This window comes from Eptesicus fuscus, chromosome 21, assembly GCF_027574615.1.
Source record: "Eptesicus fuscus isolate TK198812 chromosome 21, DD_ASM_mEF_20220401, whole genome shotgun sequence".
Taxonomy (NCBI): Eukaryota; Metazoa; Chordata; class Mammalia; order Chiroptera; family Vespertilionidae; genus Eptesicus; species Eptesicus fuscus.
The window spans coordinates 31,834,064-31,858,719 of record NC_072493.1 but is presented as its reverse complement, the minus strand read 5'-3'; the positions used below and the strand labels follow the sequence as shown (position 1 = coordinate 31,858,719).

Here is a 24,656-nt window from a genome sequence, read left to right as displayed (position 1 = left end):
TTGGCTTAGAAAACATGAAGAAAGAACAGTGCTGTTTCAAACCACTGACACCACACTGTCTTCCAAAGTAGATTTGGAATAACGCAAAAGGGAATAGTACAATACATGTAAAAGACAATTAGACATATTTATTTATGTTTTGAATAACCTGTTAGAAACTAATTAGAATAAAATATGATATGAATATACCAGGAACATAGATTAAATTATGTTCACCAGCATTAAATTTAATTGAGTTTCCTGGGAGTCTAAAACTAAGAATTGTCATTAACCAATAAAAAGAAGTATAGATGTATACTAACAAACCTTTAACCTGCAACATAATTCTAAGAATTTATCAGGTAGACCCTTCTTTATTTATTTTTTAAAAAGACTAAAGTAATAATACATTATTTTAGAGTTTGCTAAAGATCCGAACATTTTTCTGTCAGTCATGCAAGTCTTACATGCCTGAGTAAAAATAGAGGGTAATATTAAACTATAAATTAAGGAAGCCACTTATACAAAGCGTTAAAAAGTATATAGGTCCAGTTATTACTTACATTATAATATTCTTAAAGGAAGGAAGGAAAAAAGGAAGGAAGGAAGGAAGCAAGGAAGAAAGGAAGGCAGGCAGGCATATGTTTAGGATAAGACTAGAGGCAAAGTGGTCACCCAAATGAAAATGAATCACCTGATTGGTACTCATTGCTGCCCCTTCTATGTGAAGATGGGCTGTTGCATTCTGCTGAAGAAAGTCAGCATTTTTCTTTAAAAAAAAAAAAAAAAAAGGAGGGGGAGGAGAAGAGAAGGCATCGAATCCACTTAAAGTCAACACATTCTGACTTGGATTAATCTAACAAAGACCAAGTCTTGCCAATTAGTTATCTCAATTCATAGAAGAAAATCCCTCCATCTCTTGTATAATATCTGCTATTGAGGGATTCACATAGACACAGAACTGAAAATATACCTTTAAGTAGTTGAGTAATGTGAAATCTAGTAAATGTTATTTAGTCGTTTTCATTTAAGTGTTGCAGAATATCAGATTAAAACAGGACTATTTTTTCTAATATAATTTAGCTAACAAGATCAGCAGATTTTTAATCCCACTCCTAAATCATGGTGCAAATCTATAAGATGAACACTTTGTATTCATTTCCATGATAATAACCATCTTAAGTTAACATGTATAGAGCACTTTCTATAAAGTGCTAAGGACTTTATATACAATTGTTATGTTTAATCTTCACAAAAACTTTTTGAAATAAATAAGTGTCATCTAATAAATTCAGTCACATCACTATTTAAGTGGCCTGGTAAGCCAGCCTAGCTAGCTGGTCAGGAATTCCAGGGGTCAAGTTTCCTTATCCAAATCTGTCCTGGCCCTAGCTTGGCTTGGTGCTACCTGGGGCAGCCGCACACTCCCAGGCAAATATCAGCGGGCATAATTCTGGGTTCTTTGGTGGTCTGGTTCTTCCAGGATAATGGCAACGACTCCATGAATCTTCTAGGATTCCCATTTCACCAGCCAGATGCAGAGAGAATGAGCAGGGAATATATTGGAGTCAAGGGGACCATCCATCTATACTTTTCAAGATTCTTCACAACTATCTTTGTCACAGCAAATATTATTGTAGGATTTTAAAACTGTAAGAAAGCACACAGTGAAGGGACTTATCCAAGGTCAAATGCTTCATAAGTGTCAGAAATACTTAATAAGTGGCATTCTACTCTCTGTTCCTATGAGTTTCTATGAGGATTGCATTGGAAGTTTGTCCAATGCAATCCAACTTATCCATATCAAGAAGAGAGATATGCCAAGGAGGATGATCATTAAATTATCATTAGTGTGAACCCTTGTGATTACTCCAAGAATTTTTTTTAGACTTATCCCATAGGGCACTATTAAGCATTATTAGATTGTGATTATTCATGGATTTGGCCAGGCATTTTCTTCTGCTTGGTGGCAGCTCTTTCTCCAGAGGACTTGGTCCCTGGAGGAACCATCTCCTTTACCTTCATTTACTGGAGATGAAGCTCTGAGAGCATCACTTTCCCACACTCAGGCTTCCTTCCTCTGTAAAGTAAACTGAGGAGAGTTCAATGAATGTTCAGGGAAGACAGCATCAGTCAGTCTAAGATCCATGCGCCAGTTACTAAGTGCCCATTGCCCTATTTACTGAATGGATGAATGAGTGAATGACGAGGTCATTAAGTCTTCCTAGAGGAGAAGTTTGGAGAAGCTAGTGCAGAATGTGGAAGCCAAAGTTCCCATTGCATATACCAATTTCTTTCACCTCCCTTCTTAGACTCCGTGTTCTTAAAGTTTTTCTCTCCAAAAAAAAAATGGTATTTATTAAAAATTCATTTATCATGTATCAGTCTTGGAATTTCTTTTTTATTAAGCAGCTTTCCTTGCATTCCCTTTATTTTCTCTCCAGCTTTATTGAGGCACAATTGACAAATAAAATTGTATGTACTTAAGGTGTGCAATGTGATGATTTGATATGTGTACATTGTGAATGATTACAGCACTCAATTGAATTGACACATTCATCACCTCACATAATTACCTTTTTTTGTATGTGAGAGAGAAAGCTTAAGATCTACTGTCTTTGCAGATTTCAAGTATGCAATACAGTATGTCTAACTATATCACCAGACTGTGCATTAAATCTTCAGAAATTCATCATCTTATAACTGAAAGTTTAAACCCTTTGACCAACATGTTCCTTTTCCCCCAACCCCCAGCCCCTGGCAACCACCATTCTACTCTCTGTTCCTATGAGTTCAACTTTTCTTTCTTTTTTTTAAGATTCCACATATAAGTGATATCATTCAGTATTTGTTTTTCAATGTCTGTTTTTTTTTCACTTATGAATGTTTGAATTATGTCCAAAAACATGGAAATTGGGCATTTTAATTAGTGTACACAGCCAATGAAATGCACCGTTTTGGTTATGTTTTTTTTGAAATAAGAGAAAGAGATCTTGACCCTCATCACCAGGGCCTCTGAGTTTGGCAGCACAGATGAAGAGACCTCTGAGGCCCTTTCTTGCAGAGCTGTACAAACATGACTGGGGGCTGTACTGGAGCAGCCAGTGGGTAATTACTTGCTGGTGGTCTGTGCTGGGTCCTGCAGTGCCCCTTATCTGCTTGGGAAATACTGTTGTGCCAAGGCAAGAGCACTGCACTGTTCACTGCCTATACGATCCCAGAATATACAAGCAAAAAGAGGACTCTCCTTAAAGACTTAATCCCAGGACTTTGAGGAGAGAGTCTTAGACATTTGCAGAAATTGACAAGAATGCAGTGGGTGGCCCACAACTCTAGCTTTGGGTAAGGCAGGACTTGTCTCTGTTCCCTTGGACCACTTCCTTCTCTACTGGGATGATGGGGCCCCATGATACTAATAATTTTAAGGCTACATGATGACATAGACAGAGTAGGGATATTCTCACCCAGTACCTGTGGGGGTGACCCTACTGGTATTAAAATATCAAATACTTTCACACTGTTTGATAAATAGTCCTGCCTCAAGCCCCTTGGGTGCGCACATACTTCTGGGATTCCTGAGTGAGCCATCATCTGAAGGAGTAATGGATGCTGGGGTGGGTAGGGGCCTCTAGGACCCGCTCCATTACAGTCCGATTAGTCAGTGGTGACTGCTAAGTATGTTCAGGGTCATCCCTGGTAAAGGTGTGGGAATAATTACCAAAACATACCTGGTTCCAGTCCTACCTCCTCTACTTAAGAATGTTGGGACCTCCAGCTACCTCCTAAGTCTTCCTGCCTCTATTTACTAGGCATATTAATAATCGTTACAATATCATGGGATTGTTCTCAGGTCTAAATTATGAGAAAAATGCATGCCAAGAATAACAGCTTTGTAGCATATTGTAGGTCTGTAAGAAATACTAGCTTTTAAATTATATGACAAAACGCCCCTGAGAGGAGAAGGCCTCACTCATGTACCCTTGGGTATGACATGTTCAAAGCCTCACATGTGCTTCTTCTTTTCCAGGGGGCCCCAGTGCATAAAGAGGCAAAGTAGACATCATGTTTGTGAACCTTTTTCTTCACTTTTAAGACTCAGTTGATTTCATGGGGATGTGGAACAAATTAAATTCAATAAAATGAGCAGCTTTGGGAGTCACAGTGAAGGCAGCTGAGAAAGGACAGAACTCTGTAGGACTCAGACATTATTCAGGAAGCTTGAAGTTTACTCAGTCTGGGATTCTAAAAAAAAAGAAGAAAAAAGATTAGTTAAGCAATAGTTTACCTTAGACCATTACGAGATGGACTTTAGCCAAAACAGACTGTCAAACCCAAGAGAAAAGTAGAGGAAAGGATTATTTTTAGTGTTCTGAGAGACCTTTACTATTCCTATGAGAGTTTTTCACTATGTACTGATTGGATAAATTTTATAATTTATAACACCCCTCAGTTTCATTTTATTTGTTAATTCATTCTTCCATTAAACTACACTTAAGCAACTACTGTACCTACATTTAAGATAGTGGACCAGAAATCAAATATAAGCTGAGGAATGTGACCCCCAATCAAGGATTCTCAGCTCTTTTTGGTCTTCTACACTGGATTGTGCTGACTTGTGTAACCAACAAAATATTGCAGAAATCACAATATAGGACTTCTGAGGCTCGGCCATGAAATACATTGAAGTTTCTGTCTTACTATTTGGGAAGCCAGTTGCCATTTTGTGAGGATGCTCAAGCAGTCCTATGAAGAGGGACTGAAGCCTCCTGCCAATAGCCGTGTGAATGAGCCACCTTAGAAGCTGATTCTCCAGCCTTGGCCAATCCTTCAGATGACTGCCAACTCACCCATAATCTTGACTTGAACTACATTTGAGAGCCTGAGCCAAAACCACCAAGTTAAGCTGCTTCCCAAATGTCTGACCCACAGAATGTGTAAGGTAAGAAATTGGTTTAGCCCACTTAGCTTTGGGAACAATGTGTTATGCAGCAGTAAGTAAATGACGAATACAATAAAAAAACAAACTCTTTAGCTGGCCTTTTAGAGTTCAGATTGTTTATTCCACACTACTTCCAACTGAATGAAAAGTGAGTTAAATAACATGTTCTCCCCCGAAAGAATATTTAGAGTGAGGTTAGCTTTGGCAAATGTCTTCTTATCAGACACCATCCATTGCTTCTAGAACTCTTCTCTGATCAGTTTGCAGTGTGATGTGTTCCTATGGCAAAGACCATCCAGCACCCCAGTTGCAGGAGCTTGTTGAGACTGCTAAATTTTACAGATAGTTGGGGTTGAACCATTTAACAAATAATTGGGTTAATCATTTAAAAGTCTCATAAACATTTAAATGTAATTTAGTGTACATCTTTCTAAAACACACCACCTGCTTCCATTCCTTCTTAAACAGAGCATGTTGTCAGCCTGCATGCCTCTAGATGACCCTTATGTGAGGTCTGAAGGGTAGCTGTGAGGACAAAGGTGCCAGCAGCTCATCCCTAGGATAAGGATATGGATGACAGTCCCTGCGGCAACCCCGAAAGCCACCTCCATGCCCTCTCGGATGCCAGTCTGTTGGTTGATCTTTAACTCATTTCAGGAAGGAAATCATTAATAACCTTACAGGCACCACAGCCCCATGTCACAGTTGACCCTCTGCTGCTCCTTCCCAAACTTCTGTCAGTCTTCTTCCACCTTCACAGTGCTCCCTTATTACCATTTAATGAACATTTAAGACATTTCAGATCTATGTATTAAAATTTATCTATTGATTAAAATCAATTCATACCTTCATTAACTTTGTTTTAAAAGGAAATTCTCTGTCACCATCATAAAGGGAAAATCAATATGATTTGCCAACAAATAGGTAAAAGGTTAAAACTACATACCTCAAAAATAGAGCCTCATTATTAATTTCAGTAGCTGTTATTACCAGAGAAGATTCTAAGCCCAATATTCTCAATCCCTCCCCCCCCCTTCTATCTCTCTCTCTCTCTCTCTCTCTCTCTCTCTCTTTAAGCCTCTCCTGGGGATATTTTCCCATTGATTTTTAGAGAAAGTGGAAGAGAGAGGGAAAGACAGAGTCATTTATTGGTTGCCTCTTGCAAGCACCCTGACCAGGGCCTGGGCCAGGGAGGAGCCTACAATCGAGGTACGTGCCCTTGACCAGAATCAAACCCAGGACCCTTTGGTCTGCAGGCTGACTCTCTATGCACTGAGCTAAAGTTCTCTTCACATAACTAGCAACTTGCAGAAAGGCGGTGAAGATAAACTGAAACCAAGCCAATATTTGTTTTAATTGGAAGGACTGAATAAGACAAAAGAGTGAACTATCTTACCAGTTATTTCAGATGGGGTCTGTGAGGCTGCTATAATTTGGTAGGCACAGTTACTGTCCCAGGACTGAAGCAGGCTTGCCCTAAGTGTGTCTAAGTCTGTGATGCCAGAATCTTGTGACTTGTCAACACCATTCAATTTCCATATCCACAGATCTGCATGGCAGACCGTCAGCCAGCAGGCGCTTTCTTGTTCACTTGTCCTTCCCTGCTGTACAGGGAAGGACAACTCTGGCTTTGATTCTGATCCTGCCGCCTCTCCTCACTGTGTGACCCTGAGTAAGTTAATTGACCTCTCTGAGCCCATTGGGAAATGGAGATAATAATATATACTCAACAGGTTCTTGTGAGGGTTGAGGGTGATGATGTATATAAGACATTAACATTGGCTATAAAGAGGGTGTTTCCATTGTCATATTTGCATCACTATTTGAAGATTTTGTGTCCAAGTTTTTGGAGAGAAGAGAATCTTCTTTCTAGGCTGGCATTTTCTTTTAAAAAGTGTCAGGGGAGCTCCTTCTGCAGACAAAACCCAGGGCCCCACTTTAGCTGTATTGAATCCCCAGTTCTTGATATCTCTAGACAGAAATGAGACGTGCTTCTCCTATGTATGTGGGTCACTGCATTCCCACTTTTGATTTAAGACAGTACAAGTTGTACATGGTAGTCCACAGAAGGCTGAGCTGAGGACTTTATGCAGTGAGTCCATGCCTGATGCTGAGTGGTGATTCAGGGAAGATTCAAGAAGTGTTAGAATAGATTAATCAGCTGGGGACCCGTGCCATGTAAATGCTGAGGTATTTTGAAGGTAGGCATGGCATGGAAATAAGAAGGTGCCACGTTTGATGAGAAATGAATCCCTAAGTATGCACTGACTGTCCCTAGAGAGCCAAACAGGGTACAAGAAATATTCCCTAATGTTCTCAATAGACAGGAATCAGTTCTCCATCCTCCTCGTTCTCCTTTTCCTCTTCTGTCACTGTCATTGTGCAAAACTAAGCCAAAGAGCATTTTGGTTTATGTTTCGGTTTCCAAGCGTGTTACATGCCAGGTTATCCAGGAGCAATGGGTAGAGCCTGCCACGTGCCAGGCACTAGCCTGGGTCCTTATTGAATTCTCGCTGCTAGCCGTCTACAGAGTTCCCATTCTGTGGACAAGGAAATGGAAACCCAGGGAAGGTACGTCATGTGCCCACAGTCATCTATTTGAAAGAGGCAAAGCTGAAATTTGAACCTGAGACTGTTATATGTTCCCCTCATTAGTGTCTTATTTCTGCTGTAACAACATATTGCACACTTAGTGGCTTAAAACGACACAATTGTATTGTCTTCTAGTTCTGGAGGTCTCAAGTCTGAAACTAGTCTGATGAAGCTAAAATCAAGATACTGGTAGAACTGGTTTGTTCATGAGGCTTTAGGGGAGAACCCATTCCTCCCATCTTCCGGCTTCTAGGGGCTGTTGGCTTTTCCTGTCTCATGGCCACATCCCTCCAGTCTCTGTCTCTATCCTCACAGCTCCATCTCCGACTTGGACCCTCCTAACTCCTTATACTGAAACTTGTGATTGCACCCACCTGGATAATCCAGGATAATCTCTGAAGCTCAAGATCCTTAACCTAATCACTCCAAAAGTCCTATTGCCATGTAAGGTATTAACTCATACATTCTAGGATATAGACACTTTTTTGGGGGGCAGGGGGGTTATTCAGCCTATCACACTCCTCCCAATTACACGGTCAGGAGGGGATGCCCACAATGAACAGGGGGTTTTGTGTACCCATCTCCTATCCTAGAACTTGCTCCGTCTTAGGCCAAGTGCCACGATCTGGGATTCAGGGCTAGAGAGCTCACCTCAAATTCCTAGTTCCAGGGAATGAATTTGGTCTGCCATGGGACATGAGTCTCTTTGAGTCTTGGTACCTCACATACATGGAGAGCATGATGGGCTAATGTCAGTCTGGGGTTACTTCTTGTTCCATTCTTATAACAGTTAATACACTTTCTTTTCTGTTCCCAAAAGGTTTTTGACTGTGTTTATTACATCACCACCTAAGAGGTTAACAGACTATATTTCCAGACTCAGTTTGTAGTGGCCATTAGCAGAACAGGTCCGAAAGAACAGCCTTCAGGAAGCTTGATCTGCTTGTCTTTATTAATAATCTATTTGTTTTTTCTTGGCCCATCTCCCCACATATTTAAAAGACACAGTGAGTTTTCATGGAGATCTCTTTAGCATTTAAAGTTTTTGTTTGGTTTTCTTTACTGTCTAACACCCTCTCAACTCTCAGACCAACAAACATGCCAGGGAGAAATGTGCATTGGCTAAAAATGTGGTTGGTCTGTTGCTTTCCTTCTTCCACTCAGCTACCCCAATAGTTTCTCTGTGGTTTGAGGTAGGATCCTAGTTCTTGACCCCAGGACTCTCTCTGGTCTAGAGGAGGTTGGTTTGGTGGGGACAACTGACACACTTGGGTTCCTCATGGCATTCGGTGGCCCCTCTTTAGTCTGACAAGAAATGTTAATTCGCCTTCTCGGGTTGTGGAGATCTTGTTTGTGGCACCACAAGCCCATCTTCAAAAATCCCATACTCCTTGTTGGATTTAGGTACTAACCTGAGGGTATGAAGAGAAAGATCATGGTCAACAAGTTAGGGCGGGAAATCATGCAATCAATACAGGCAGCCCCATGGGTAGGCTAACTTCAAACTTCGTGGTGTGTGTGTGTGTGTGTGTGTGTGTGTGTGTGTGTGTGTGTGTGTGTGTTATACAAGAGACCAAAGACAATCTTGGAAAGATTCAAGAAACCCTACAAGGAGGATAAGTCAACAAATAACTATTAAGAAAATTTCTCGGATGATAGAAATATTACCCCTATTTGGCACCAAATCTCTGCTGCCTTTTCACTTAAGTTGATCTGACTTAATCACCACAGCAGCCTTGTAAGAAGGGTCCAGTTGTTCCCATTTTATAGACCAGCACCCTGAAACTGGAAGCAGTGAACTGATTTGGCCCATATCAGAGTCAGGAACTTTTTCAGCTCAGAGCCAAAGGCAGCTCTGTTACCAGACTCTACCCTTTCATCATCCCCTTTGCTACTCCAAGCCTGGCCCGGGGACCACCAGCATCAGCACCCCCTGGGAGCTTTTAGGAAATGCAGAATCTCAGGCTGACCCCAGATCTGCTAAGTCAGAATCTGCATTTTAACAAGTTCTCTGGGTGATACACGTGCACATTACAGTTTAAGACACTATTCTCCTCCATCCCTGCCTTGGGCTGAGTTGAGTAGACAGCGTAACGCATTTCCTCTGTTCTAAACCTTTAGGGAGGCTGCTAAGACAATAAGACCCAGCCCCTCTCATGAGAAACTGAGAGCATAGAGCAGCAGACCCCCACCCCTGTGGGCGCGGCAGCGTAGTAATAACAGTACTCACAGGGTGTTTGGAGAGCACAGAGGAGGAGGGGCAGTTACCAGGAAGACTATCTGTTGGAGCTTATTTCTAACCTGAGTGGGAGGCAGTAAATCACCATGGTTGTGGACAGCAGCCCTGGATTCTCACTGTCTAGTTTCAAGTCCCGGTTCTAATACTTCTCAGCTGTGTGATGTGGGACAAGTTGCTTAACCTCTCTGGGCCTCAGTTTCTGTATCAGTTTCTATATCTGTACAACAAGCGAGTACTACTTTGGTTCTGGAGGATCATGATAGTACCCACTTTTTCTGCAAATTCAATGAGATTATACTTTTGAAGGACTCAATATAGTTCCTGACACTCAGCTTAATAAATGTTAACTATTATTGAAGGCTGAATATACAACAAACAACAACAGTAAAAGGCCAGGAAGGCTTTTCTAGGCAGGGTGTCTAGATGAACAGTAGCTCTTCAATTGCAGAAACATAACTGAGTATGACATCCTGGAAACACATTGGAATATTTGTATTCCATTAATGCAGGTATTTCCCCAGTATGTACTTTGTGCCCAGCACTATCCTGGGCTCTGAGGAAATGAAGCTGAATTACAAAACAGTCTGAACACCTGAAGGCCTCACAGTCAAGGCCCAGAAGGTCATTGGTCACCGGACATCAGTCATATGTTTATTACAAAGCTACATATTTCCCTCTAAGTACTGCTTTAGCTGTATCTCCTCATTTTGGGCATGATGTATTTTCATTCTTATTTACTCAAAATATGTTCTAATCAGTCTCCTGTGTGACTTTTTTTCTTTGACCCTCACATGCTTATTGTAGCATTTACTCACTTCTGTTCATCCTAGCCAACATTCACTGAATACCTGCTGTGCACCAGGCACTGGCCTTGGCATAATTTCAGACCAAAGAGGCACCCACCCTCTAGTTGGGGCAGACAGACTTGAGCAAAACATTTTACATAGAACACAAGCCCAGATTCTCTGACTCCTTAGGTATTTTTCACTGTTTGCTGCCTTTGAAGCAAAGCTTATCCTAGTCATCACTGTATTCCTATTACCTAGCACAGTGTCCTGCACATAGTAGGTGCTTATTAAGCATTTATTCAACAAAGTTGTTGTTCGGTACCCAGGCTTGTTGTCTTCATATCTTTTGATTATTCTTTAAGCCAAACTGATGTTTAATTTCTCCAATATTTGGTTAAGATATCTCCAGATCATATTTGTTAGCACAGTGGAACAGTCTCTCTTCTTTTTAATTGTCCTGCGGAGTGTTTGGCAAATCCGTGGAGAATTGTGCAGACCCCAGTACTCCAAGACTCTGGCCTGTTTCCTCTACCATCTTTGAGCCAGGGAAGCCCTTCTCTCCCTCTGCCTTCCATCCACTGTGGGCTGGGGTATATGTTTGGGCCTCTGCCCAGATTGTGCTTGGAGTGGTACCAGCTGCACAGGATACGTGAAATATTTGCTTTGAGTGATCCAGAAGTGAAGATCTGAGTAGGATCAGCTGGTGCTCAGGATAAAAATCATTTCACTGTCTTTGCAGAAAATTCACTGTGTTTCTCCTGCGCTCAGCAGTTTCTGGGGTGCCATATTGTTTTCCGTCTTCCGGCCCTAGCCTGTTTCGAAATGTGGCCGGGTGTTGTTAAATAGTTTTCATTCGTGCCAGAAAGAGTTGTTTCTGTGGGGCGAGGGGCCACTTCTCAGTCTAGCCAGCACTGCCTTCCATGCAGCATATCAGAATTTGGCAAGTCCTGATTCCCCAGGAGCTTGACCCAAGACGCCGGCTCCTTCAGCCCTACTTGGCCAGCATTCTTATCCTCCCCGTGGAGGGAATTCATTGTTGTGGGGAGATGCTCTTCTGGGAGTGGGTTTGGAGGATCACGACTGTTTTCATCCAAGCCAGTTACCTACTTCATCAGAAACTGCATCCTCTTCTTTCTGGCTCTTGTGTTGACATTCCTTCGTCCATCTTCGCCCATTTGCTAGACCACATGTGCACGTAGAATGGTGGATATCAGGATGGGTTAAAAAAAACATGCTACCTGTTTTGATTCCTGGCTCCCCCACATTACCTATGATAACCTTGAACAAGTTGCTTGAGTCTTCTAAGCCTCAGTTTTCTCTTCTGAAAAATGGGTACAAAACTAATATCTCTCTCCTGAACTGTGAGGATTCAATGCCTGCAGAGTGATGCCTGCAGAGTGTTTACCATAGTTTGGGGAAGTGGTAAACATTCTACCTCTGTCTGATCTCTTGCCGTTGTTGATCATAGCAAAAATAAATTGGGCTTACTATGGGTATAGCAGTGTTCTTAAAGAATTCACTTTCAAAAACACCGTGGTTAAGTATCCAAGTTGTGTCTTTAGGGCATGGATATTTGCTTACTGCGATCTGTAAACGCTGAAGGTTCTAGAGTTGGGTCACAGCAAAGGGGAGCTTTTACGAATTGACTGTGGCAGTTGTGCCAAGGAGGGACCAACATGCAAAGAGACCATAGGCAAACATAACCACCTCTGTGGGAGAAACCATCCCACTATTCCACGCCTAACCTGGATGATGCAGGGACAGGGCATGGGGAAGATAGCCCTGAGGAGAAAGGCATCATGGAGGTAGAAATCTACCTGATGGGTGCTGGTGGGTTGTAAGTAGTGATGGGTGATTGGGGTCCCAATGATTTGAAAGTCTGACTAAAGCCAAGAACCCCTCCTTGGGGGAACCAGCTGGGGAGATGCACGCCTGCACAGCACAGGTGAACAGGCATATGTGCAAGGTGCCCTGAGCAGTTCCAAGGGGGTGGGTCAGAGAGCCAGTGCTCCGTGGTCAGAGATCTGGGAGCCTTGCAGCCTGGATCAGGCTGGAGGGCTATTGGGAGAGAGCCTTACAGAGGCACTGAGGAAACCCTTGGAATAAGGGCTTGGATTTCCTCAGCAATCCAACGCTCCGGACCCCTTAGCAGGCATCAGAGTTGCCTGGTGAGTTACTAAAACACTGATGCCTGGACCCTTCACACAGAGGTGCTAATTCAGAAGGGGCCCATGAATCTGCATTTCTAACAAGTTTCTTGCTGACGCTGAGCTGCTGGTCCAGTGGACCGCACTTTGCATAATGCTACGCTAGACCTTGCCCTGGCCAGCACAGCCCCTTAGAATGCTCCTGCTGTGCCCACACGAGCATGTGGTACTGCGGTTTCACCTGTACTAGCTCCAGAGATCCTGCCCGGCCTGCCTCCTGCCTAATGTGCCTGCCGGTCTGTCTAGCCTTTTTTATTCCTGTTCTGCATGAAGCTAGCTCTCTTTGCTGGTCAGCACTGGGATTTTCTTCTGCTTGTTGTTGTTGAGACCTTTCACCTCGCCAGGACTTGACATTCCAAGCCCTTTCTTTGGGAGAAGAACAATGGCTAAGTGGTTACACGGGCACGCGCGCGCGCGCGCACACACACACACACACACACCATCCCTGACAGTTTATGGGATGGGTTTTGTCAGGGTCAGACTTCACATACCAGATGCAGGAGATTAGACAGACCACATGCCTTGCCCAAGGCCATTTCCTAGCTAGTCTAAAATGGCTAGGTCCAGGCTATTCTAAAAAGGATTCCTTCAGGTAAACTTGAATCACCAGGACTGGCAGAAAGCCCTGCTCTTCTTCATCCCTCCCACATATTTGCCAACCTTATTAAAATGTGCAGAGGCCTCATGAGTGAGCTGTCTCCAGACTCTATGATGAGGAATCCAATTAATTATGTTTTGTTAGAGTTGTTTGTAAGATGAGAGTCAACAGACCCAAAGCAAGGGCCTGGCAAGCTCTCCTGTGAGACAAGGCATGGATTTTAGTGCTTATGTGTGGCATCCATTTATTTTAATTGTGGTAAGATATACTTAATATAATATTTATCATTTTAACCATTTTAAGTGCATAAATCAGGGACATTAACTTCATTCACAGTGTGTATAACCGCTATCTATACCTAAAGCTTTTTCACCAGCTCAAACATAAACTCTGTACCCATTAAAAAAATAACCACCCTTCTCTACTACCTACAGCCCTGGTGACATCCATTCTACTTTCTGCTTCTCTGATTTGCCTATCGAAGGTATCCCCTGTAAGTGGAATCATACAGTGTTTATCTTTCTGTGTTCATTTTATTTCACTAAGCAGAATGTTTTCCAGGTCTACTCATGGTATAGCATATATCAAAATGGCATTCCTTTTTATGGCTGAATAATATGTCATTATATGTATATGCCACGTTTTGCTTATCTGTTCATCTCTTGGTGGATACTTGGATTACTTCCACCTTTGCACTATTGTGAGTAATGCTGCTATTAACATAAGTGTGCAAATATCTGTTTGCACCTCTGCTTTCAATTTGTGTGGATAAATACTTATGAGTGAAATGGCTGTGTCACTTAATAATTGTAGGTTTAACCATTTGAGAAACTGCCAGAATGTTTTCCACAATGGTTGCACCCTTTTACATTCCCACGAGCAGTACGTTCTCCACATCCTCACCAACACTTGTTATTTTCCATTTCTGTGTTTTCTGTTGTAACCATACCAGGAGACATGAAGTGAAATGCTATCTCATTGAGACTTTGATTTGCATTTCTGTAATGACTGTTGATGTCCCGTATCTTTTCATGTGCTTATTGGACCTCTGTGTGCCTTCTTTGGAGGAAGTGACATCACCTGGACACTTGGGTGCCTTTTCATTCTTACTTTCTTCTGGCTCATGGCTACATTCCAGCGCCATGCATTTCAACTCGCTAGTTTCTTCTGGTACTGTTTAGAAGTTGAACTAAAAAGAAAACAGTAATTGAAATAGGCAGTTGTTATTTACATTGGGGAGGTTAGGATTAAATACCTCTTTGTTCTTTCATTAGCTGTTTTATATCCTTATTACAGGTTTTACTGGGTCGTCATCATTCTTGGCTTTGGGATTGTGTGGCTTTCCTCTAGGTTGATTTTGTAAGCAGACAGTATGATTCTGAAACACACTGCAGAAAAACAGTGGAAGGAGAATGAAATTGTAAGCAAACCAAAAAGGGATAGATGAGTCAAAAAGAAAAAAAAAATCCTTCGGAGCTTTCTAATCTCCAAATTGTTTTTCTTTCTACTTTTTGAGGTTATGAAATTAACTCAGTAGATTGGAGTGTAGTTCATCACTGTGATTGCCGAGTATTTTAATTATCAGGCGTGTTTTATGCTTTTGTGAAATGCTCATTGCCAGCCTACTGGTGGGTCTTTTTGTAGAATGAGAAAGTGAATATTCACCCCAGAAATTAGGTACTGGCCCAGACAGGGCTTTCCTATCAAAGAGAGGGGAGGACATGTCCACTGCCATCATCTCCAGCAGGAAACTGTCTGCGCTGTGGTGTAGATCAGGCGAATTGTTTCCGTTCTGTTTTGATCATCGGAATAAAAACAAACACCGGAAGTTCCAGATTTGGTCCAAAGCTGCTTTCTTCCTTCTTTCTGCCTCTGCTTATGTTGTTGTTGCTGTTTTTCTTCAAGAGAGTCAGGAGGCAGAACCAGATTTTAGGCTCTGGTGCTTGATAGCGAGATATTTTGATGTTCCAAATGATGACAGATGGACAGGGTTAAATGGAAGTCATGTAAGGGCTTCAAGGAGATTAGTGTATGATGATTTCATGAGTGCCTACTACATACCATGAGTGCCTACTACATAGACCATGTAATGCCACATGGAGTTGGAGTCACCATCCATTCGTTCATTCATCCATCCTGACTCTGTCCTTACTTTTCTCCTTTGTCATCCCTCCTTTCTTCCTTCTTACCTACCTATCTACCAACCAAAGTTTATCAACTGAGTCAAGCACATAGTGGTAGTAGACAAAGCATCAAAGATAAACAGTCTTTAGTAAAGTAGTAAACACAGACATGTCTTTGCTTGCATTCTGTTTCTGTAGCGGTTGAGATTCAATCAGTAGACAGAACGTACATAGTGATTCTAACAGGGAAGGTTTAATATAAAGATGTATTAACTACAATAGGTATTATTGGCTACCAAGAGAATACAGATTTGTTCCCCACTCCCCAGGATTGGTATCCAGATGGCCATGGTCCATTGGGTAGCAGAGAAGTTTTCCCTGAGGCCCCCTGCAAGTGGGGCTCGCTGGGAAACTGCCCTGCATGGTGCCAAAGAAGGCTGTCCATGGGAGGTGACCTACCATGGAAGTTACTGGAAATCTGTCAGTGGGGGTGGGGTGCTGAGAAGTTGCCCTGTGTGTGTATGGGGGGGGGGGGAGTGGAGGGGATGGTGTAAGGCAAGAGTAAGCTGCCCAGAAGGAAGTGCCTTCTGAGACACAGAGCCCACTCCTCCATCGCCCTCTACTGGTAAAGCCTAACATGGTGCCCTGTGGCTAGGAGGAACCAACCATTCTTTGGTCTCAAGTAGGGCAGTGATAGCTGGATTTGGTGCTGAGAGTCAATCTATCGAAGACTGGCATAGATGCTATTAAGTGCTATGGGAAAATAAGTAGAATAGGCAGAATAAGAAGTGTTAGATGTGCCATTTTATAGAGAACTAGAGGCCCAGTGCACGAATTCATGCACTGGGGCGGGGGGAGGGGTCCCTCAGCCTGGCCTGTGCCCTCTCACAGTCCAGGGCCCCTCAAGGGATATCTGCCTGCTGGGGGGTTGGTGGGATCGGGCCCAAGCCGGCAGTCAGACATCCCTCTCGCAGTCCAGGACCCCCTCGCTCCTTACCACCCACCTGTAGTGGAGGCGGGAGAGGCTCCTGCCACCACCGCAGCACTCACCAGCTGTGAGCCTGGCTTCTGGCTGAGCAGTGCTCCCCCTGTGGGAGCACACTGACCACCAGGGGGCAGCTCCTGCATTGAGCGTCTGCCTCCTGGTGGTCAGTCTGTGTCATAGTGACTGGTCATTCTGCCATTTGGTCAATTTGCATAATAGGGTTTTATTATATAGGATATTCAGGAAAGGCTTTTCTGGAAAGGTAACGTTTGAGCATAGTCCTGAGGAAGTGATAAAGCTGGTGGCAAAGTATTCGAGATGGAAGAAACAGCAAGTGCAGAGGCCCTGCGGTCAGAGCTGGTGTGGTATGTGTGAAGAGCAGCAAGGAAGCTGGCTGCAGCACAGTGGGTAAGGGTGAAGGGATGAAAGGGAGCCTGAGCATTAGCATTTGACCAGAGCATGTATGAGAGAGATGTCTTGAGCAGACTTGCACTTCAAAAGGGTCACTCTGGCTGCTATATTGAGAGTAGATTGGGGGAGGGTGGATGTGGAGAACTGAAGCAGAGACCCCGGTGAGGAAGTGACTGCAGTAATCCAAGAGGGGGAAGGGGTGGTGTTGAGAAAGGTAGTGATGACAGTGGTCAGAGGCTGGCTGTATATTGAAAGCAGGGTTTGTTTCTAGTGGGTTGGAAGTGGAATGAAGAGAGAGGGAGGGATCCAGGTTGTTTGTAAAATACTGGCCTTTAGTGACTGAGTGAATGTTATTCCACCAAGACCTTTGTTTGAAGAATCTCACTGTCCAACATTGATGTATGTTCAAAAGTGGTTAGCATTCTGTTTGGAGTGATGAAAGAGTTTTGGAAATAACTAGTGGTGGTGATGTATAACATTATGAATGTAATTAATGCCACTGAATTGTGCACTTAAAATGGTAAAAATGGCAAATTTTAACAAAAGTAATATTAAAGAAATGCTATTTTCTTCTCAGTGCATGTCATGAAGGGATTGTCAGTGTATATGTGTCTCACTGGTATTGCTAATCTCCATCACTTGGTCAATGTGATATCTCCTGGGCCATACTCTGTAATGTTGCTGTCTTCCCTTTATTGGGTCATAAATTCTTTGGAATAGATTTTACAAAAAAAAAAAAAAAAAAAAAAAGGTGACTATTATTATTACCACCAGGGCTACTACCAGCTCTACCAGCTCACTCCAGGCTTCTAATAGCTGGGACTTAGGTGTGTTGTAGCCGATTTCCCAGGTGGGAAACCGGGGCTCAATGAAATTAGTTAACTTGTTCAAAGTAGCACAGCTAGTGAGTGGCTAGAATGTAAAACTCCATGAGGGCAGGTACCTTTGACTGATGTGTTCACCAGTGTCCATCCTGGGCACCGAGCACAGTGCCTGCGCATCTAATAGGCACTCAATAGACATTTGTGATGTGGGTGGGATGGAGCCTGAATATACATGTGTGTCTCCACTTATGTTCTGCCTCTTCTTCTGGTCTGTCATTAATTAGCACGACCCATCCCTCAGATTTCAGGAATGTCCAGCTGTCTCTTAGCATGGAATGAACTCTCCCATGGCCCCACCCATGGCAAAGACAATGGCCGCAGACAGACAGCAGACATTTGGCTCTGCAAGTGGCATTCCTATCCCATTTAAAACAATGGGGCAGTGGGGTGCTTGGCCCTTCATGTGAGCTGGAGTTTTATGATGTCGTGTTTATGAGAAAATGCTGTTACTATCTTTAGCCTGGTGGTGGTTCTCACTTATTCATAGCTGTGCGTCTGTGGGTGGAATGAAGTTATAATAGAATGCAGGTGCCTCTCATTGTTTGCCGCTACTCACTGGATAGTGTTTATTAAAAAGGAAATCACAGTGGTGTGTCTGGAGCTGAAGTCTGAACAAATAACCTAAAAGGAGGAGTCCCAGGAAGGTGGGCAGCAGGCGACAAACAAAGAAAAGCAAAAACAAGTTTGAGCTAATTGGGATCAGGCAGTACTTTGCATGTGAATTATGAACGGAGTTTGGCTGCAAAATAATTATTGTATTCAACCTTGGTTGGCATACTTCACATACTTCCATGGAAGATCCAGAATTTGAATTTAACACATTTTACCCAGGCCTTTAATGGAATTTGAAAGTAAGATTCTGAAAGCATGTGGTTGAAATGAGATCCTTTCAAAATGTTTAAAACTGCATGCGGATGTGCTGGTATCTGCACACACATCCCGCTGGGTTTTTAATGGCCCCTTGAAAGAAGCCGTTCCAGGTCCTCTGAAAAGAGGGGCTGGATACTTTAATTGAAAACAAGTTCTGAATTGTGATAGGCTTTGGAATCCATGTCGCCATGTCTACTATCATTTCTATGGCCAGTTCCTTGAAAGACCATTGTGTGTTGTGTGTGTGGGCGTGCAATTCCTGGCATGTGCATTGTTCTCGACTGTGAGGTGTCCCCAGGAGGCTGTGTTTCCTATAACATGGACATCCAACAAATCTATTTCCTCATTCAGCAAATATTTACTGCAGAGTACAGAGATAAATTGAATGTCACCCTTGCCCATGAGCACTTACAGTTGTGAGAGGGAGACAGACCCAGGTACAACTGAATAGGGTGCTGGGGTCCTGTGCTATAGTGGGCAAAGGAGCCGGGCATGGAGATCAGTGCTTTCAGCATTGATGGGGACTTAGGGAAGACTTCACATAGGTGGCCATGTGCCAAGTATGCCAGGAAGATAAATGGATTTTCTTCCAATCAGAGAATGGAGGGAAAGGACTTTCTAGGCAGAGGCACGGCCATGAAGCAGCTCAGGGAACTTGAGTCCATGTGGCACATCCAAGGGGGACAACTTGTCATCCCTCATAGCTAATGTATCAGGCTCCTGCTGGGAATGGAAAGATAGGTAATCCAGGCAGCTGGTGAGTGACATCAAAGCCCTCACCTGAGACAGTGGGGAGCCATCTCTGGCTTCGGAGAAGCAGAGTAACATGGTCATATTTTTGGAAGTGTCTGGTTCTTGAAATACCTCAATTCCTCTTGCCTCCCCGGCTCCTTGCCTCTCTCCTGCCTGCTCAGTGAACTGAAAGCTATCAGAACTATATTCAGCCCTCTCCAGTAATATCACGAAACAAAAATACCTCGTGGCTTTGCAACTTATGAGTGTTTTGACTGTTCACAGCAAAGCCTACGAGAGTCGCAATGTGTCATCCCCCACATTGAGTTCCTTGGCAGCTTTTTGATGAGTAAACTTGGACCTGACTTTTGGCCCAGAGAGATGTTCTTTTGTGGCTTGTCTGCTCCAGGAATTGAAATACCCAGGCTCATTCCCTATCTCTCAGTGAAACAGAGAAGTCACTGTGATATATCCTCCGGGAGGGTCAAGGACACACACAGGTTTGGAGACTGCCCCTGTCTTCTACAGCCTTGGAGGGCATGGCTTATAACCCTACCCTTCTCCAATGAGGATGAAAGATTCTTCCTTATGGATCCCACGTGAGCTTTAGCAGTGTGGTGCCATCAACGCTTCGTACAGGGAGTAGGTACCCACTGAATGGGGTATTATTATTATAACTAGTAGCCCTGCGCACAAATCCATGCGCCAGTAGCTCTCTGAGGGGCCTGGCCGCTCCGCGCTCACTACCTAGAGGCTCTATGTGGCCCAGAGGCCCATCTGCGCCCTGGCCTGGCCAGAGGCCCATCCATGGCTGAGAAATGCAAATGACTTCCCTCCCTCTTCTCAGGAACTCCCATAAAGGGCTTCCTTCCTCTTTCTTGACCGGCTTTCACCCCTGTGCCTCCGCCATCGGCCCCTCCTGTCACACTGTCCTCCACCCACTCCATCCTCTGGCTGCCCGGACTTGACCTTGCCCAGGAGTTGGGGGCCACTAGATTCTGTTCAGCTCACCGGTTCCTTCTCTTCTTACACAAGCGTCCTGTGCCCCTGCCTGGCCAGATGCCCATCCGAGGCCTGGCGCGGAATGCTTGCCTCGTCGCCACGGCAACAAAGCAAGCATTCCACCAGACCGCTCACACTGCCTGCTCTCAGTGGCCGCCCCCCCCAGGACTGGGGGACTCAGGTGGGGCTGAGAAGACTGGGCACCACCACCTTGTGGCTATGGGCGCCGTCATCTTTGTGATTGAGTGACAGTTAATTTGCATATTGCCCTTTTATTAGATAGGATCATTAGCATCATTACCTTAGCAGATTTCTTTTCTTCCTCATCCCCAGTTTTGTTTCCTTTAGCAAGTGGAGCGTTGGCATTTTATACAGTATTTGCTACTGAACTGTGAGTGGATGTGCCCTCCCCTTTATCCTGGTCTTATTGGGCATTGATCCCCTTTGGGAGTCTGAATCCCGAGTCAGGGTCAGTGGGTAGCCATCACTGTAGCTACTCTACCAATTGGACCATCTCATGACATTCATTAGTTTCCTCATTTACTCTCCTCTGGAGGATACAGCTGTGTCATGCAGATGGTCTTGGGCCAATAGAACATTGTGGCTACTTCCAAATACCTTATTATAACTTCTAACCTGACAAGCCACTGGGAAGTCAAGGAGGTAGAGAGATTATAGAGCTTGGATTGGTGGTTCCAAAGAAATGACCCAGCACCTGCAGCGGTTGCGCCAGGCCAGTGCATCTGAGAATTGGGGGTGAGCAACAGCAGCGTGGGCCATGTGTGCTTGACTTTCACTGCACAGTAAGCACAGTGGTTGGGACCCAGGCATCTAGGCCCAGGCCTCTCTGTGTTGAGTACTGGCTCTGACACTTGCTCTGTGTAACCTGTGTTAATTAAGTTCTTCTATTTCTCCATTTTCTCATCTGTAAAATGGGGATTCCAACAGTTATTATGAGAATTAAATGTGGTAGTATACAAACAATGCCTGACAAATAGTACTCAGGAAATCTGATCATATTACCTGTTTAGCAACAGTGGTGCATACTTTGCTAAGAATTGTAATCACTACAGATTGAATAGACTCGGAGTCAGTGTGGGATGTTTATTTCACCAAGTCCCTTTTTATTTATTTTTTTTTATTATTCCTCACTCGAGGATATTTTTCCATTGATTTTTTTTTTTTTTTTGAGAGAGAGAGAGAGTGGAAGAGAAGGAAAGACAGAGAGAAACAACTATATGAGAGAAACACATCGATTGATTGCCTCCTGTATGGGCCCTGACTAGGGCCCGAGCCAGGGAGGAGCCTGCAACCAAGTTATGTGCCCTTGACTAGAATCGAACTTGGGACCCTTGAGTCCACAGGCCGACGCTCTGTCTGCTGAGCCAAATTGGCTTTGTTACCACCAAATCCCATTTTTATGGTGTGTGTGTTTTCAAATTCCATATGAAGTTTTAAAGTAAATTTGAAGAAAATAAGGAAAATTGGGAATGAAGATACTGTTAAGAATGTCTCAGTATTTTGTAAGCATCCTTGTTTTTGGTTTTGACCCTAGCATATGGTCCATTGTGCCACAGTCCCTAATCCCTCTCTCTCCCTTCCTGCTTAGTAGACATTGGCCTGACATGACTTTCTGCCAAGATGAAAATGTGCCTTTGTTCAGTACCGGAGCCACCCGTAGCTACTGAATGCTTGAAGTGTGGCTACTGTGACTGAGGGACTGAATTTTTATTTAATTTAAATTGACACATGTGGCTAGTGGCTATCATATTGGATAGCACAATTGCACTGGAAATACAGACATAAGAAGACACTACACCTGCCCATAAGTAGCTCCTGGTCATCCTGGGAACCAGACATTGACATGAGCACTGACATGGAGACATGCATAATGGAGGTACTTAGAAAGCAGACAGAGTAGTATCTAATTTTGCCAGAATAGTCAAGGAAACCTTCACCAAAGACCCTCTAGAACAGCATGCTGGCCTCTCCCTAAGGACCTCTTGTGTGGAGAGAATCATCGTTCCTTAGATGTGTCACATTTAACCTTCAGCAATGTCGTTACCCATTCCACAGATGGAATTCTGAGATTCAAATTGGTGACTATCCCCACAAAGTCACACAGCTTAAGGTTATAGTGAAATCGAAATATGCTTGACTGCCAAGCCATACCAGGCAGCCTATTTCTTCATTTACCCTTGATACCTTCCATCTCCTTTGTTGGATTGTTTTTTTAAAATTCTGGTGTATCGGTAGCCACTGATACACCTCCATCCATCCACACTCTGATTGAAGCCAGATATCACATAACTGGTTTACCATTCAACAAGAAGTGAGGTGACAGACCACAAAACTAATAAATGCACTGGTATTTGCATAATGTCAGACCTCAGTATGATTGATGGGTGTGTTGTTGACGAGGGTGTCACATGTTCCTGATCCTGGTCTCAGTATGACTGTGAGGATGGGGCCAAGTCATTTCACAATTTGGGTGAGTGTTCCAAGTTTCTCAGAAGACCAACGCAATAGAAATTCAAGGTATGAAATTCAAGGTTTGGTCTCAGAATCATGTTATTTAACAACTTCTACACTGTTTTCTCAATATGTAAAATGAGAACATCACTCACCATCTGCACCCCTCCTGTTTGGGTGTTCAAGGGAGTTCACGGGTCGATTTGAAGACTTCTCTTGAAAAGTTATGTGACCGAGTGCACTGCTTTTCCCAGCCCTGAGCCAGTTCTGTCCTGTTCATTGAAAAGGAATTGTATCCACTGGTTCATAAACCCCTGGCGTCTACCTCTTCTCAGTTTCAGGTTATCTCTTCCAAGAAACACCCACATTTACCCAGCACTTTGCAATTCCCCACAAGGTGGCACTTGATAGGGATATAATGTCCCCCCTTGGCAGTGAACCACTTTGATTCATTCCAAATACTATTTAGATCTCTAGCTATTTTGGAGGTCTGACATGTCTGGATTAAACCAATGAGCTCAGTCTACATGTGGGATATTATACCTGGAAGGGATTCATAGAGATCACGGTATCACCTGAAATGATCTCTTCTACATGTGCCATCATTAGGAAACACGAAGGTGGCTCCAACCCATCTCATTTTTTTTTTTTTAATGAGCTATTAAGGCCCAGAAAAGGGTGTTGCTTCTCCTGCTGAGGGTAGTTGATTGCTCTGTACAAGGCTTTGTGCTCAGCACTTGTGTAGATCATGTAATCCTCATAAGTCTATGCATAGGGTGTTTTCTTATCTTCATCTTAAGGATGAGGAAGCCAATGCTCAGAATTTTAACTGATAGCCCTAGTACACAAATAGTCTGATTCAGAAGACTCTTCTAACCAGCATAAGAGACATTCTTGTCCCGAGCAAGAGTTGGTGGCAGAGGTGGGATCCTGACTGAGGCTCTCACTTTGTACTGTCCCTGGCCCCATGCAAGGGGAGGAAAAAGAGAAGGATCTTCAGAACTGGGTGGTTATAAAAATCATTTGTCCAGCTTTATCTTTTCTGCTGTTGATTAAAACACAGGCTCTGGATTGCAGCCACAAGGCAATAACGAGAAGACTTGTGGACCAAGCCTTTTCAAATCTCATTGCATGACCTCAGTGTGTCTATGGAACATAGTCAGTGGCAATACCCAGCAGGAGGTCAATTCATGCTTTCTTCAGCTGTCAAAATGAACTAATGATTTAGCCCAGGCATGCCAAACTTGCAGCCTGCAGGCCGCATGTGGCCCACAACAAATATTTTTGTGGCCCAGCCAAAATAATGGTATGTAAGAAACATTTTAATAAAAATTTCGTAACTTAATTTTTACAATATCCTGTTATACATAAGTAGAGGACCGGTGCATGAAAACTCATGCACTGGAGGGGGGGTCCCTTAGCCCGGCCTGCCCCCTTTCACAGTCCGGGAGCCCTCAGGTGTGGGAGGCAACCTAGCGATCAGGGGAAGGCGATGCCCCCATCACATCTCTGCTGCTGCCACTGCTGGCAGCGCAAGCCTTGGCCGACCCTGCTTACCTGCACCTTGGGCCGGCCCTGGGTGGCTGGGCAGTCACCATCGGTGGCTTGCCTGCACCTCGTCCAGCTCTGCTTGCCTGAGTCTCAGTCAGTGGGGGGTACAGGAGGACCCGAGGCCCCCAGTGGGGCTGAGGGGACTCCAGCGGCAGGCACACAGAGCGACCACCCCGCCCCTGCTGTGGGCACCGCCATCTTGTGATAGTGTGACCATCAATTTGCATATTACCTCTTTATTATATAGGATTATTAATAGCAAACTACAACGTTCACTAATGACT

The 24,656-nt window shown here is 43.8% G+C and overlaps 1 long non-coding RNA gene across 1 annotated transcript; it reads right to left on the bottom strand.

Moving 5' to 3' along the window:
• Positions 1 to 4,039: 4,039 nt before the first annotated feature.
• On the bottom strand, positions 4,040 to 20,437 carry LOC114230890 (uncharacterized). Its single transcript, XR_003616853.2, has 3 exons — positions 20,359 to 20,437; positions 14,598 to 14,730; positions 4,040 to 4,221 (listed from the first exon to the last, which is right to left on the bottom strand). It is a non-coding gene; the product is annotated as an uncharacterized LOC114230890 (long non-coding RNA).
• Between the last annotated feature and the right edge of the window lie 4,219 nt (positions 20,438 to 24,656).